Source organism: Tasmannia lanceolata, unplaced genomic scaffold (genome assembly GCF_043159265.1).
Source record: "Tasmannia lanceolata isolate RefF3 unplaced genomic scaffold, GAP_Taslan_0.1 ptg000012l, whole genome shotgun sequence".
Lineage (NCBI taxonomy): Eukaryota > Viridiplantae > Streptophyta > Magnoliopsida > Canellales > Winteraceae > Tasmannia > Tasmannia lanceolata.
Window position 1 is genome coordinate 47,117,892 of NW_027518689.1, and position 14,609 is coordinate 47,132,500.

At 37.2% G+C, this 14,609-nt stretch overlaps 1 long non-coding RNA gene across 1 annotated transcript; it reads left to right on the forward strand.

Annotated features, from left to right (window-relative positions):
• Nucleotides 1-7,083: 7,083 nt before the first annotated feature.
• On the forward strand, nucleotides 7,084-10,414 carry LOC143887425 (uncharacterized). The gene is made up of 2 exons (XR_013254173.1): nucleotides 7,084-8,662; nucleotides 10,027-10,414. It is a non-coding gene; the product is annotated as an uncharacterized LOC143887425 (long non-coding RNA).
• The last annotated feature ends 4,195 nt before the right edge of the window (nucleotides 10,415-14,609 follow it).

Genomic DNA, 14,609 nt, shown 5'->3' on the forward strand with positions numbered 1-14,609 from the left:
CAAAATGTAAAGCATTGCATTAAAAAGTAAAGACACCTCCTGGTGGGATTTTTCGACTTATCCCATGGGTAAAGCACAGGCCAAAATGACGAAAAAATCCTAAGAAAATAGGACCTGTCAGGAAGTTTCACAAAATAAAAACTGGGACTTAGAGGGAATTTGACCAAAAGTTGGTTGACGAACTTTCGTTGGTTCACGCTTTTAGAATAGTAAGGATAAGGATTTGAATCAATTTAAAATGCTGTACGCTAAACAGTCTTTTCCTTCAAATATTTTATAACCATTTTATATTGGGAAAATCCTTATCCTATACTTCCTTACTATATACTAAAAAGGGAGAACCCTAATTTTTTCGGCACGTTCTTTTGGTGATATTCTCATTGTGTCCCGCCTGTTGATGGCTATTCTTTAGTTAATGTTCTTCGTTCCTATCTTTTTTTCGTCATTTCAATGCCCCTCTTACCCCTACAAATACGACCAAAAAAAGCCAACTGTCTCCTTTCCCTTACCGCCACTTGTGTTCAATAAGCGTACAAAAATCACCGATTTCCTTCCCAAAAAATACTACTGATGTCAGACAAGATTTTCCCTTCCCAAAAAATCTCTGCAAAGCTACTTATCTTTATAAAAAATATTAATATTAAGACTACAAGCTCCTTTGCTAGGCAATTTCGCGGCTGGGTTTTGCACGTGAGAACAGCCAGACAAGCAAATTTTTTTATAAAATTTGTCTTATTCATTTAATTCATCTGATATGGCTGTTATTAATTGCAAAAGCAAGAAAATAGTGTGCGTCTTACCTTGTAGGAATGAATTATTTTTTTCTTTTAATTTTTCTGCAAAGCTACTCATGCCACTTAATCTTCCCTATTTGTTTGGGCGGAGATAAAGTAACCATCCTCTTTTAACTCTATCAGAGATTTGGAAAAAAAATTTAATTGCAACATATCAACGTTTGGGCTCATCATATGAACGGTTTGGATCATCCTACAGTGTGATCTGTGCGGAACTTTGGGTACCGCCCCGGGTTCCGAGATCCCTTCCGGGTTAAAAAATAATTTAATTAATAATGAGAGCTAAGGAGTGTCATTATCAAAATGTATGAATGCAACAGATCATTTCCCCTCCATTAATCAGGAATTTCATGAATATTGGGGTCTATGGTACCAATATATGGTAGAGAGCAGCAGGATTTTAATTTTTTTTTTTTCTTTTGGCATAATAGTAGTGACTCCAAAAAATTATAGAAAGCTTCTATTAAAATCATCTTATTGGATATTGGCACCCCTCTATCTCTATCACCTTATTTTAATTACTTGACAACTTATTTTAATTAATTGAAAAATGGAAAATTTCTATAAAATTCGAAATAAGTTTTCTATGCTTATACTAAATTTCATTACAAAATACCTTAGTTGCACGCACGTGCATTACACGTAAGGGTGTCAATTTTGGCTCGGGCTCGGAAGCTCGCTCGAGCTCGGCTCGGCTCGGCTCGTTAAGGAGCTGGCCAAGCTCGTTAAGCTTAACGAGCCAAGCCCGAGCTAGACCAGGCTCGGCTCGGCTTGGCTCGTTAAGGATTTAATGTATTTAAATATTATATTATATACACACATACAGGGAAATGGATAAAAAAATGAAGAAAAGACGAGGAGTTGGTGTGATTATTGAAGACACACATACAGGCTGTACAAAAGATGCTTCCTAGCACTGACAGTGCCTTAGCCATAGGGTCTTCACTAGCACTTCTTTATTGACCAAAGACAACAGAGCATTAATGGGTGATGTAATTGCTAGCCCTTTCTCCCCAAAAAAACATGAATGCCTTATCAGGTTCTACCATATTATCCAATGAATACCTTTTACTCATTTCCCTTCTTGATTTTTTTAAAAAATAACAGAGAGAGAGCTTAGAGAGAAAAAAAGATGGGCTTCCTCCAGCAAATCCTTCCCGCCGGCCATCGTCACCACCACCTCCACCACCACCTCACCACAGCCATCATTTTCATGATTTCATCATCCGTTTCTGTGTTAAATCCGGCCATACCCATTAATTCTGATGATCCCACCGGAATCCGCCGACACAAACCCACCTCAGCCTATACCTTCTTCTGCCTTTGGCTTCCCTCACAAACCCAAACCCATTTCATTTCTCCCTTATGCTAGCAGCAAAACCCTACCCCATTTCTTCCATCTACTCCCTCATATCTATCCATCCTCATCACATCACTACGATCTATCTAGACCTCCATTAATTCCGGCAAGCTCGCACGGGCTCGCGGGCCTGGCCGAGCTGAACCGAGCCCGAGCCTGGTTCGAGCCCGAGCCAAGCCCGAGCTCAGGTTTTGAGCTTAACGACCCAAGCCGAGCTGGGCCAAGCTCAGCTCGGCTTGGCTCGTTTACACCCCTAATTGCACGTGTATGGCATATTGACTGGGCAAATTAAATAGAAGCAAGTGGCAAATCCCAAAAGACAGCTCTAGTTGTGATTAATACAACAGTAGAAATGAGATTGGATGATTTAATTATCTGAAAGCTTTCTTACACACCAAAGCATTCGAATAAGGGCCCGTTTGGATACCTCGTGCATTTGTATTTTGATTTGGATTTGAGTTTTGGATACAAAACACATCAATCATCTTCATGATCATGTTTTAAGAGAGAGAGAGAGAGAGAGAGAGAGAGAGAGAGAGAGTGAGGGAGGGAGGGATGCCTCGCTGCTTCCGGAGCAACGTCGAGGAGCAGCGATGGTGACGGAAGTTGCCACAAACGTTGATTTCCAAATAATGTCTCGCAGAAAAGATTTGAAAATCAGAATTTTTTGCACTGTTGTAACTGATTTGGAAATTCTAAGGATCTGATCTAATTCAAACTATCAACTAAATCCAAATCTAAATCTTGTTGGTATCCAAACGTGGCCTAATGGAATTTCTTAAACCATGATGCAAATTTTATACTCATGTTAATCAATAAAATTTGAACTGTTAATGGTTTCCTTCCAAACTTTGAATTGCCACTACGATTTATACCTTGTCACTAAAATCTCGGGAACAAGACGGAACGTCATCTGGTCCTACACCTTTAAAACCCCAATCTCTGTTGCGAATATAATTTTTAGAAACATCCAAAGAGGCTCTAAGTGTGATTATTTGTGACTAGATCATTCACTTATATGATCTCATCTTGATAAACAAAAATGAACCACCATGACATGCAAAAATTGTTGCTTTAGCATCATTGCTTTACTTTTGAAATGGTCCCTCTTTATATCAATAATTTTGTATCACTGCTTTAATTTTGATAGGCTTTCAACTTTTACATCAATGCACCGATTTTTCTACTAATCTTCACCTCAAAATTATCTCTCCTATTATATTTATGTATTTCGTTTACCTTTCTATTTCTGAGTTATCCACAACAGTCTTCTTCATATAAATGCTTTATAATGCATTTGTTCGCTGAATTTTTTCAGCAGGTTGGTTCTAAGCATGATGTTTTGATATTAAACATATCAGTCTGATATAAAACGCACCTACCGGACTTGCTAAGGTGCTACTAGTGGCTAGCTTTAAAAGATCAGTAAGTAAGTGTGATCTTTCTACTTTCTTTTTCAAAGAAAGCCTCCTAATGCATAAACACAAAGGTGGCATTTGAGGCCCATTGCCCAATTCTATGAAAAACATCTTCATTTTCATATGATGTGTAAACAAGAAATCATAAATCAGATGGTTTACTTCCTTCAATTTTCATAAATAGCATCTTTGGAAATGGAAGAAAATCAAGGGTTGAATTTTGCTTTGCGAATATTTTCCTAAATGATTTGATCTTAATCTTGATTTTTCTTTACTATATTTTTTGACTTGAAATTTTCAAGTTTGAGTCATGTAAGTAGGTTTTAAACATTATAAGGGCTTTCTCTCTTCCATATTATTCTTCTTTATCTTCTTCTTTTTTGTAACTTCGAATTTTATCATCCCTCCTTTTTGCTATTTTATCATAGGAAACACAACTTTATATTCTTCCAAAATTTTAGGCATAAATAGAGAATACGTCACATTTGGATGGACAAAAATTGTCACACAACAACAGACATTTTTTAAATTTCCTAACAAAGAGATGAAGCATCTTACATGTAAAAAAATATTCAGCCAACATACTGTCCAAATGCTGAAATAAGGAAACTGACTGACCATCCAATCTATGTTTAATAATTTTAAGTCTGTCCACTGGCCATCCAATCTCTATTTAATATTTTGATAATGAAGTTTTACTTCCTAAACTTTGTTGTTCTTCACAAGGTAATGCATTTTGCCTTTTGGATTTTGTAGCATGTTTTGTTGTTGCCAAAGAGATACTGTAATTCAATACAATAACCATACAATGCAATAGTAGCGGTCCACGCCAAACCCCAGCTTATCAATAAAAAAAAATATATTGTAATTAGTGTTTGACCTTTTAGGTACCCTTAAATCCTATTGGAAAATCTTAGTTTTTATTTTTCCTATGTAAATATGCCGCACGTGCATTTTTACTAGTTGTTAAAAAAATACAAACATTTGTTGATGTTGTCAATCAAGGGTACCTTTTCTAATATTGTAAAAGAGGAGATGTCATGTACGGTAAGAGATGCATTTGGACGAAAATACCCCTCTCTTTTTAAAAACATAGTTTTACTTTTACCCATCACATCCACCTCTCTCTCTCTCTCTCTCTCTCTCTCTCTCTCTCTCTCTCTCTCTCTCTCTCTCTCTCTCCATGTACGGGACAAAAAACCTGGAAGCAAAGGGAAGGGTGAAGTCCAATATTTTTGAAAAAAATACAGTGGGTCAACTTCACTGGATGATCCAAACCATTCATTTGTTGGTCCACAACTTAAAAAAGTTGCACCATGTAGTCCATCACCACAGGATGATACTAACCCTCCGATCTTTAAAGGTAGGTGTTATTTCACAATTATTTTTTTGGGTTTTGCTAACGAGTGCCTTGTTAGGGGGCATTTAATTGCCCTTAGGATCATGATTTTACACATAATTTGAGATTTTCTACGCATCTTTTGGGATTTTATTTATCAAAACATGTGTAAAATCAAGATCCCAAGGGCAATTAAATGCCCCTTATTCCCTTAACATGTGCCTTTAGGGCACTTGTTAGCAAAACCCTTACTTTTTTAAATGATAGTTCTTCTTTAACGAGATTTTATATGGTGTGACTTGTGAGGCATCTATAAATAGGGCAGTTAGGAACTTAGGATAATTCTATGGTAATGATTTTTTGGACAACCTGCTATCGTGTGGCTCAACAAATGGACAGTTTGGATCATTGGCGTACAATACTTTTTGTGCACATGCTGAGTATGAGTACCTAAACCACTATCAATACACTCATGATCACTTTTACACTGTATGAACCCCTATTTAAACTCTTCCAACCATAATTTACACTCTTGGAACCACTATTTACACTCTTGGAACCACTAAATTGTGGTTCTGAGATCTACGTAATGGTTCCAAGTGTATACATACTGATTATGAGTACCTAAACAACTTTTAATACACTCATGATCACTTTTACAATGCATGAATCCCTATTTACACTCTTGGAACCATAACTTATACTCTTGGAACCACTATTTACACTCTTGGAACCACTAAATTATGGTTCCGAGGTCTACGTAATGGTTCTGATTGTACGCATACTGATTATGAGTACCTAAGCTACTATTAATACACTCATTATCACTTTTGCAACCTTCGAAACTACTAAATTGTAGTTCCAATAATGGTTTTGATTGTATACATACTTAGTATGAGTACCTAAGCCACTACCAATACACTCATAATTACTTTTACAATGTATGAACCCCTAATTTTCCCTCTTGGAACCATAATTTACACTCTTGGAACCACTAAATTGTGATTTCGAGATCTACGTAATGGTTCCAAGTGTATCATACTAATTATGAGTACCTAAACCACTTTTAATACACTCATGATCACTTTTACAATGCATGAATCCCTATTTACACTCTTGGAACCATAACTTACACTCTTGGAACCACTACTTATACTCTTGGAACCACAATTAGAACCACTAAATTGTGGTTCCGAGGTCTACATAATGGTTCCAACTGTATAAATGAGTTCTTATGAGTGTCTAAATAGAGTAACCAAATAGGTTGGATAATGGGTTTGATAATGGGTTTACAACCATTGAACCATTTATAACTTTAAAACCATTCAACCATTCAACCATTGAGAGAAAGAGAGAGAAAGAGATGAGAATAACTAGACAAATACATCACAATAGAGAGGATGAGAATAAACAAAATCACAAAAAAACAAGAAAACAACATCCAAAATCTAAGTACTAAATTGTGGAAAATGGACCTATCGGAGCACCCAAAGAAAACTCAAGAGAACCAATGGGGTTTTCTTTCAAAAGCCAATGGGGATGGAGCTTACAAAAGGTGGCAATGGCAAGCTTCCATGGCCTTTCATGGAGTTTCCCACATTTGGGAAGGCTTGAGGAAGAAGAATGTGGAGGGAAAAGGTGAAAGAGTAGGTGAAAAGGTGAAAAGTGCATGGGGAAAGGAGTAAAAAGGTGGAGGGAAAAAGAGGTAGGAGGGTATTCTTGTCTTTAAGTCTCTTCTAAAAGTACCTGACAACCCCTCTTTTACTAAAAAACAAAAGGTACCCTTGATTCACAATACAACCTAATGTTTGCATTTTTTTAACGATTTTTCCAAAAAAAAAATCCATTAGAAACCAGATTTTTGAACTGAATATCTTTTCAAGAAAAACCCTCAAAATTAACTCAAAAATAAAATAGTAGCAGAATTCCCATTACTCTTTAATTTTCTTACTTGCACCCTTTACCCAACTTTAGAGGTTAAATAATGACAGAGACCATCTCTGCAAACGATTAGAGAAACACACTAGAGAGAGAGAGAGAGAGAGAGAGAGAGAGAGAGCAGATCTGTGAGTTAATTGAAACAGCTATTGTTTGTAGGTGGGTCGGAGAAGAAAATTAAATAGTTCACACTACACAACTACAAATCAAAACCCAGAATTCAAAACGGAATATTTCTTAAAGCTCGAACAACCATCAAAAGTCACTTTTTAAACCAAAAAAAAAAGGCAATATACCTAAATTATGTATCATTGTTCTTTAGTTTCCATACCGCAATAACAATCACCAAAATCTTCCAATGAGGGATAAATAAAACAAAAACATGTAAGAAATACAGCAAACTTATCTGAACCGACCATACCACCAGGCTAAAATTGTAGAAAAAACCTGGAAAGAATGGAAAAAAAAACAAGAAATTAGGAGGTGAAATTATCAGGAAGATCATCGAAATTAATCCAATCTCGCAATGGCAGAAGCTCGTTAAAACCCGTACAGCTGGCGAGAGGTTCGACAATGGAAGCTCTATTCAACTCCTCAAGACGCAACCCAACCTTCTCTCTTACCTTCTCCAAGTCTCCTTGTAAACTCTCCAATTGTTATCCTTATCATTATATTCATCAATGTTCACCAAATCCCACCAAAACAAACCATCATTCCCAATATTCTCAGCCTTAAACCTCTTTGTTCGTCCTTTTTCGACCGTAATTTGGCGTTCAACTCCATTAACATGATCAATGAGTGGTGTTTGAAGGTGGGTTCCATTGGTTGAAGATGATGGGGCATTGGAGAGGTATTGATTGATGGTTGTTTCGGCATTTGGGTGACCGAAAACGAAAGGTTTTCCGCCGGGTGAGAAGGCGATAATCGCGATTTGTGCATTGCAGAGCATGCAAAGTTCTGCTGCTTTCTTGAAGATGCCTTTGCGTCTCTTTGAGAAGCAGACTTGCCTCGTGTCCTTCTTCTCTATCTCCTTAATTTCAATCTTCCTCTTTCCCATATTTCTCTCTTTCTCCTTCTCTCTTTTCTGTCTCACTCTCTCTGCCTCTCCCTTGCTATGTATATAGAGTTGAAAGATATGGTAACTGTGATTAAGATAGATGGTAATGGTGATTAAGAGGTGGGAGAACCAACAATTAGAATGCGAAAATATTACCTTTTTAGTGACTTTCCTTTTTGTGCAAAAAGGGTTTTTTTCACATCTCCTCCTCCGTCTCTCCTCTATCTCTAGGGTTTCTATTTTTATCTACTTGAAGCATGTTTTGTTAAGAAAAGTTTCTATTTGGCGCCTTAGGGTTTAGGGTTCCTTTCATGAGCCTCTAATGGCATCAGAGAGAAGTAAACAATCTCTTACCTCTACAAACCCATCCCCACGAGCCCTAGACGTTCAGAAATTTGCAGAGTCCCGAGCTCCAGAGCTCGAATCACTGCTCTCGATCGAAACAAATCGAGTAAACAACGATTTTCGATCGAGGAGGAGAACGACTGGTTATGATAATCGTGTTGCGAAGAACAGATGGAAAAAGAGGAGGAAAGTAGAGAAAATAAAAAAGAACGAAGATTTGGTTCCAGAGAAGGATTGGAAGAAGGTTTCGCGTAGAATCCAAAGGAGAATTGAGTTCAAGAAGAATCCAGAGTTAGGGTTTGGTACTTCGGGGGATGGAACGAAGAGACTTAGAATGCATTTATGGGACGCTAAGCGGTTTATGATGGTGAAAAGATGGGGGTTTCATCTGCCTCTTGGATTGCAAGGCAGGTATTAGTGATTTTCTGACTCTTTCTATAGGAAAACAAAAGCTTTACTGGATTTTGAAAATTGTTCTTGTGTTTGTTATCACTCAATCTCCAAGTGTATTGGGAGTCTTTTATGTCTGTCTTCTATCTTTGAATTGTTTTTGCGTTCATATGTGTTGCTTATGATTGAATTATTGTTTCTCATGTTCAAAATTAAGAATGAATACTGAATTTCTGAAAATGAATCAGGCCATGTTTGTTTAGGCCCTGTTCGTTTAAGATTACGAGAACTGATTGTGGGTGCAAACCTATTATTAGACTCATAGTTATACATAATTTTGAGTGAGTCCAATAGTGGTTTGGGACTCACAAAAGGTTCTCGTAATCTTAAACGAACGGGGCCTTAAAATTATGACAAGCGATTTGAGTGCTAAACTGATTGTTGGACTCAAATTTAAGCATAATTTTGAGTCCAATAATCGGTTTGGCACTCACAATTGGTTGTCATAATATTAAACAAACAGGGCCTTACATTGACGTAGAAAAACTATAATGGGGTGATTATGAAATCCATTGCCAGTGTAAGCATATGTGCCCCATTATCTCATTGTGCTAATTTTCCTCTATCTAATTAGGCGTCAACAAGTGAACTTAATGTACTTTTGTTGTCAATTAGTAACCAGGACAATTCGCATTTTTTTATGAAACATATGTGTGCTTACAATGCTATTGTGACTTAATTTCTTTAGCCCAGGTATTTTGGGTTTTTATTAGAAGCTTAAGAATTCCGGAGTATCCAGTTGTATCATCAGTGAGAGTCAATATTGCTTTTAGGCCATGTCTGGCAGCCAGGGATTTTTTTTTATGATAAATTATTCTCTCCAAGTGGTGAGAGAGGTGTAGGGCGGGTGGGAGAAGGAGAGAGATTTGAGGGGACACGATTGAGATGACGGTGAGAACTGAGAAGTGGCTAAAAGTCAGGAAAAAGTCGGTCCTGTTTTGAGTAGAGTTTTTTGTTTCCTGATTTTTAGCCACTCCTCACCACTCTGAGACACTATTTTCCTGAGTTTTAGTCACTTCACCCGCCCTACCCCTCTCTCACCACTTAGAGACAATAGCTTATCATGAAAAAAAAAACTCATGGTTGTCAAATGTTCCGTTAAAGATTAATGATTTCCTGCACAAGGCTTCTTTAGTTTTAGAGGTAGCAGTCATCTTTTTATGCATTCAATCGCAGTTGCCAATTAAAGATTGTGGTTTCCCACAATTGAAAATATTAACATTTGACTTAATAAACACATTTCTGCTTGATATCCGACCTCATAGCCGTATAGGGTTCAATTATGGATGTTGAACCACAAATTAGAGCTTACCTGTTGCCTGCAGCTTGCCTCTTTGGGAGCAATGCAAAACTGTGTTGACTCGCGCTTATCAATAACCTGAGTGTCATGTGATCAGAATTACAAGAAGGTATCGTAGCTCATCACAAGCATTGTTCCTTTGGATCTTTGAAAAGTTATACATGAGCATTACATTCCAATTCTGGTGGGAATTAATATTATGCTTATGCAAAATTCTATCAAGGATGACTCTTAATTCCCATGTTTCTTTCTTTTCTTTTCTTAAAAAAAAAAAAAGTTCTCGTGTTTCATTTATGTAAAAGTTAGCAATATTATATATCTTGGAGACTACTTCACACAAGAGAGTGAGATGTATGATTTGATAATTGGCTTTACTCTGCCTTTTCATTTATGAGTATTTTTTATTGTTCATAGCTGCGGGGTTGTATTATTCTCTGTCTGTTTGAGAGTAATATCTTATATGCTAATGGTATTGCTTTCATCAGATCTCCTTATTGTTGATTTTCAAGATTAAAAGTAGTGAACACATTTGCTTAAAGGACTTACGCTCTTAAGCCACTATTTTATTTGCTGACCTTGTGAGTTGTATCAATGGTTATTCATGTAAATATTCTTGGTCCTAAGACCTAAGTCTTAACAAGGTGCCAGGATGGTCACTGCTCTGCATACGTATTCTTTCTCTTAGTTATTCATTTTATTGGAAGAGATTGACACATTTTATTTTCTTATGTGCTTTCTTTTAAGAGAGAAAATTTAAATGTTTTGGATAAACAAATGGATATTGACAATAATTTACTGTTTGCTCCTGGAACTGCTTGTAAAAAGGCATGTGCGATGCACAAACACATGGATGACTGAATCCTCTAACCAGAGTCGCCCATCAGGTGGATCCCACCGTGGATTTCCAATGGCCCAAGTTTGTTTTGATCAGATGATACAATCTCTTTCAATGAGTTGTCTGAAATTGAATGATTAAAGCAGATCTCCTAAATTTAATAGATAATTATTCCAGGAAGTCAGTAGATTTTGAAGGAGTTTGGTAGTTTTTCTGCAATTTTAATCATGAGTTTTCAAGGATATTTTACTTGATTAGTATGTCGCCTATGGCTCATAGTTTTAAAACTCCCTTGCGTTGTCGTTGACTCCTCCGAGTCGACTCCCTTTTTGCCTTGGCTGTGTCCTTGTCCAAGTCCGCATTTTGCCTTACAAAGTCGATCAAAACTCCTTTGCTCTCCCAATTTATGATCGTCTCAACCAAGTACTCAGCCTTGTCACCTAGTACTTGACCGCTTTGTGCCGAGTCAACTAGGATTTGATTTGGCCACGTTTTGACCCACATCCACATTTGAAACACTGGTACAGGAACTTATTTTTGGACTGTATATTTAGTACAGAGAAATTTTAGGGAGTGGGTTAGGTTTTGTTGGTGATTTAGGCAACTTTACTAATTATGTCTATCTTTATTTATTTATTTATTTTGGAATGGTAATAATGTCTATATTTATACATGTATTTCTTGATACCCTTTTTCATTGCATATAGATAGATCTATTGATTAATAAGGCCAGGCAGTCATTGGTGTTTGGCAAGTGTTTTTCACAAGTATGAATTTTCAGTTGAGCATATGGAATAATTTTTGTATTTTGGAGGTATGCTTTGATTGAACAGATTTATACGGTCTTAGAAAGTGTTAATGCGTGTTCTGGTTCAAGCAATTTTTGATAAATCCAGATGGGCTGTCGTGTGAATGCAACCATGGGTGCCAACTGTACCCATTTCATGCAAGCACTTCTTAAAATTTGTATTATCATTTTATTTTTGAGGTATTTAGTTAAATAAAAAGGCATCAAGGTGCTTAATTATATCAGTATCCTTGAAAATCTTAGTTTCACATATAATTCATTGGGTTGTAATCTCAGTAAATTTGATAAATGAGTTGTTTCTTATACACATGCACCTGTGGGTTTTAAGATTCTATACTAGAAATGGGTAAAGACCGTATGTCTAAAGTGTGTTTCCTTTGCATTTTTAGATTTTATCATTTTTCCCTAGGTGACATAATGCAATTTATTGCTTTTCGGTCCGGTTTTACTGGCGGGTCTAGCGGAAGGTTCACCTTGCTATAATTGTTCTAAGTTTTAATTCTGCATACTTAAAGTTACGAAAGAAGCCCTCTCATCTTCTAGATTAACCGCTACTTGTGTGGAAAGATTGAGATAAGGGAAAAGAATCCCTTTAAGATATTATTCTTTAAGGTACCAATGACGATCAGAACCAGATTGGCTGATAAGCAATGGTAATTATGCTTAAAGGGTCCGTGAACTTTCTGACCACTGTGGGAAGGAGAAAAGATTGAGATAAGGGAAAAGAATCCTTTAAGATATTGTTCTTTAAGATACCAATAACCATCAGAACCAGATTGGCTGATAAGCAATGGTAATGCTTAAAGGATCCGTGAACTTTCTGACCGCTGTGGGAGGGAGATTTTTTCCATGCTAGCGTGTTATCATGCAAGCAAATGTGTTTTAAGAAGCAGCAAGGTTCAAGTTCTGCAACTGTAGCACACTGGTTTGTGAGACTTAGGATATTGTGGTCTCTGTGGTCTGCATATCTTTCCATCTATTGCCCTGCTCTAAGGAAATTTTAATCTTTCTCTGGCCTTACTGTGGACTCACTCAAAGATGGTTAAACGTGGAGGTCATAATTGGCCAGATGGATAGCTTGTAGAGGGATGCTTTGTTTGCATCCCTGGGGACAGCATATATTGTCTGCATGGTCTGCATTATTAAATATAACCTATTGATTCGTTGGTCTTGATACTTGTTGGGTCTTCAGTTAAAGGAGAAGTGTGTTTTCAAATATCTCATTATTGTAGTGGTTCAACTTAAAGATTTGCTGAATTGATAAAAGTAGCTTTTTAGTTTTCATAAACGACAGCACTGGCCGAGGAATCTATCGTACTAATTGATTAGGTTTCTCCTGGAAGGATCCTTTTTCTATAAAAAGAAATCTCAGAATCTAGTACCATGTTGGAAATGCATCAAGTAGTGCCCAACTTCAAATTCTAATAGCAAGATTTATTAATATAAACATCACTGTAGTGAATTCATTGGCTATATTAAGTATTTCATTTTAAAATCCAAAATTGTTTCATTGTAAACCTCCTATAAGGGGCATCAGAGCATGTCAATATGTCTGTTCATTAGGCAAAACCATTGTTGTAAATTTCATTTCGTTTTGCCCGAAATGGGTGAAACTTTTTTGGTTCCGGGCCTATAACAAGTCTCTCTAGAAGAGAAAATAATGGTTCATCACCATTCACCATTTTTGTTCACTCCCTACAGCTACTTCTATGAAACTGCATCTTTTACTACGGTTTCATTGGGGTGTTCCTCTTATATAAAAAGACTAGAACCTAATTCAATCCTTCCTCTTGGTTAAGATTGCATAATACAAATAGTGTGGTGCCTTTTTGAGAAGCCATAATGCATAATGCAGTAACCTTGCAACACAGGGTTTTGTATTTCTCCTCTCAGAGTAGTTCTTTGTTCCGTGGTCGGGTGTTACATTGCCTTCTGGTCATGCCTTTTTCTCTGTTACCAAGACATTTTGATTTATGCAAACCAACGCTGATTTTCTTTAACACCTGTCAGAGTAATTATCTGTTCCGTGGTACGATGTTAAATTGCCTTCTGGTCATTTCTTTTTCTCTGTTGCCCAGACATTTTGATTTATGTAAACCAACTCTGAGTTTCCATTATTCTGTTATCTATTATGTTTTATGTTATGACCTTGGTAGACCATCTAGGAATGGCTACTAAAGAATAAGAGAGAGAGACAGAGAGAGATTGTTTAGGAAAGGATGAGTAGGGATATTCTATTATATTATAGGATAGGCTTCCTATTCTACGAATATGTATGTGCTATAATCAGTGTTAGTTTCTTTTCATTCCAAGTTCTGTTTTAAATATGGCATTCCACCTACTATGAGAAAGGATGGAGGTTTTATGTGCTGGAAGTCAGATTGAGTTCCATTTTCTTCTCGGGTTGGAAACGAAAGAAAGACCCAAAACCTGCTTTCGGCTTATACCTTCCTCCTTTCATATTCCCTTCCTTTGCTGACGGCGGATAGAACAGCAAGAAAACAGAAAATGACAGCTGGTCTCCTTCTCCCGTCTCCCAACTATGATTTGGAGGAAATCCAACTTATAAAATCCGCGTATCCAAACGGCCCCTTAGGCTTCTTTGGTTTGCTAATTTAGCACTGTCTACGGTATTTGCAATTAGCATAAGGAAATTACCAAGGGCTTACCAGTATTCCATTGGAGAATCGTAAGAGAATTGTTTGGAATGAACATAATCGGTTCGGTCTGGTCCGGTTCTTCGGTTCTAATGCCCTGCTTTGGCAAGCCAAGGCCAAGCATTCCGGTGCCTAACCTTGGCAACCGTGGTCCTTTCCTCACCATATGCCATGGCCTTGTGCCCATGGTCTTCGCAAGACATCGTCAAAGGCGCCCAAAAGGCCAAGGGAGCCCAACCCAGCAATGCCCTGCTTTGGCAAGCCAAGGCCAAGCATTCCGGTGCCTAACCTTGGCAACCGTGGTCCTT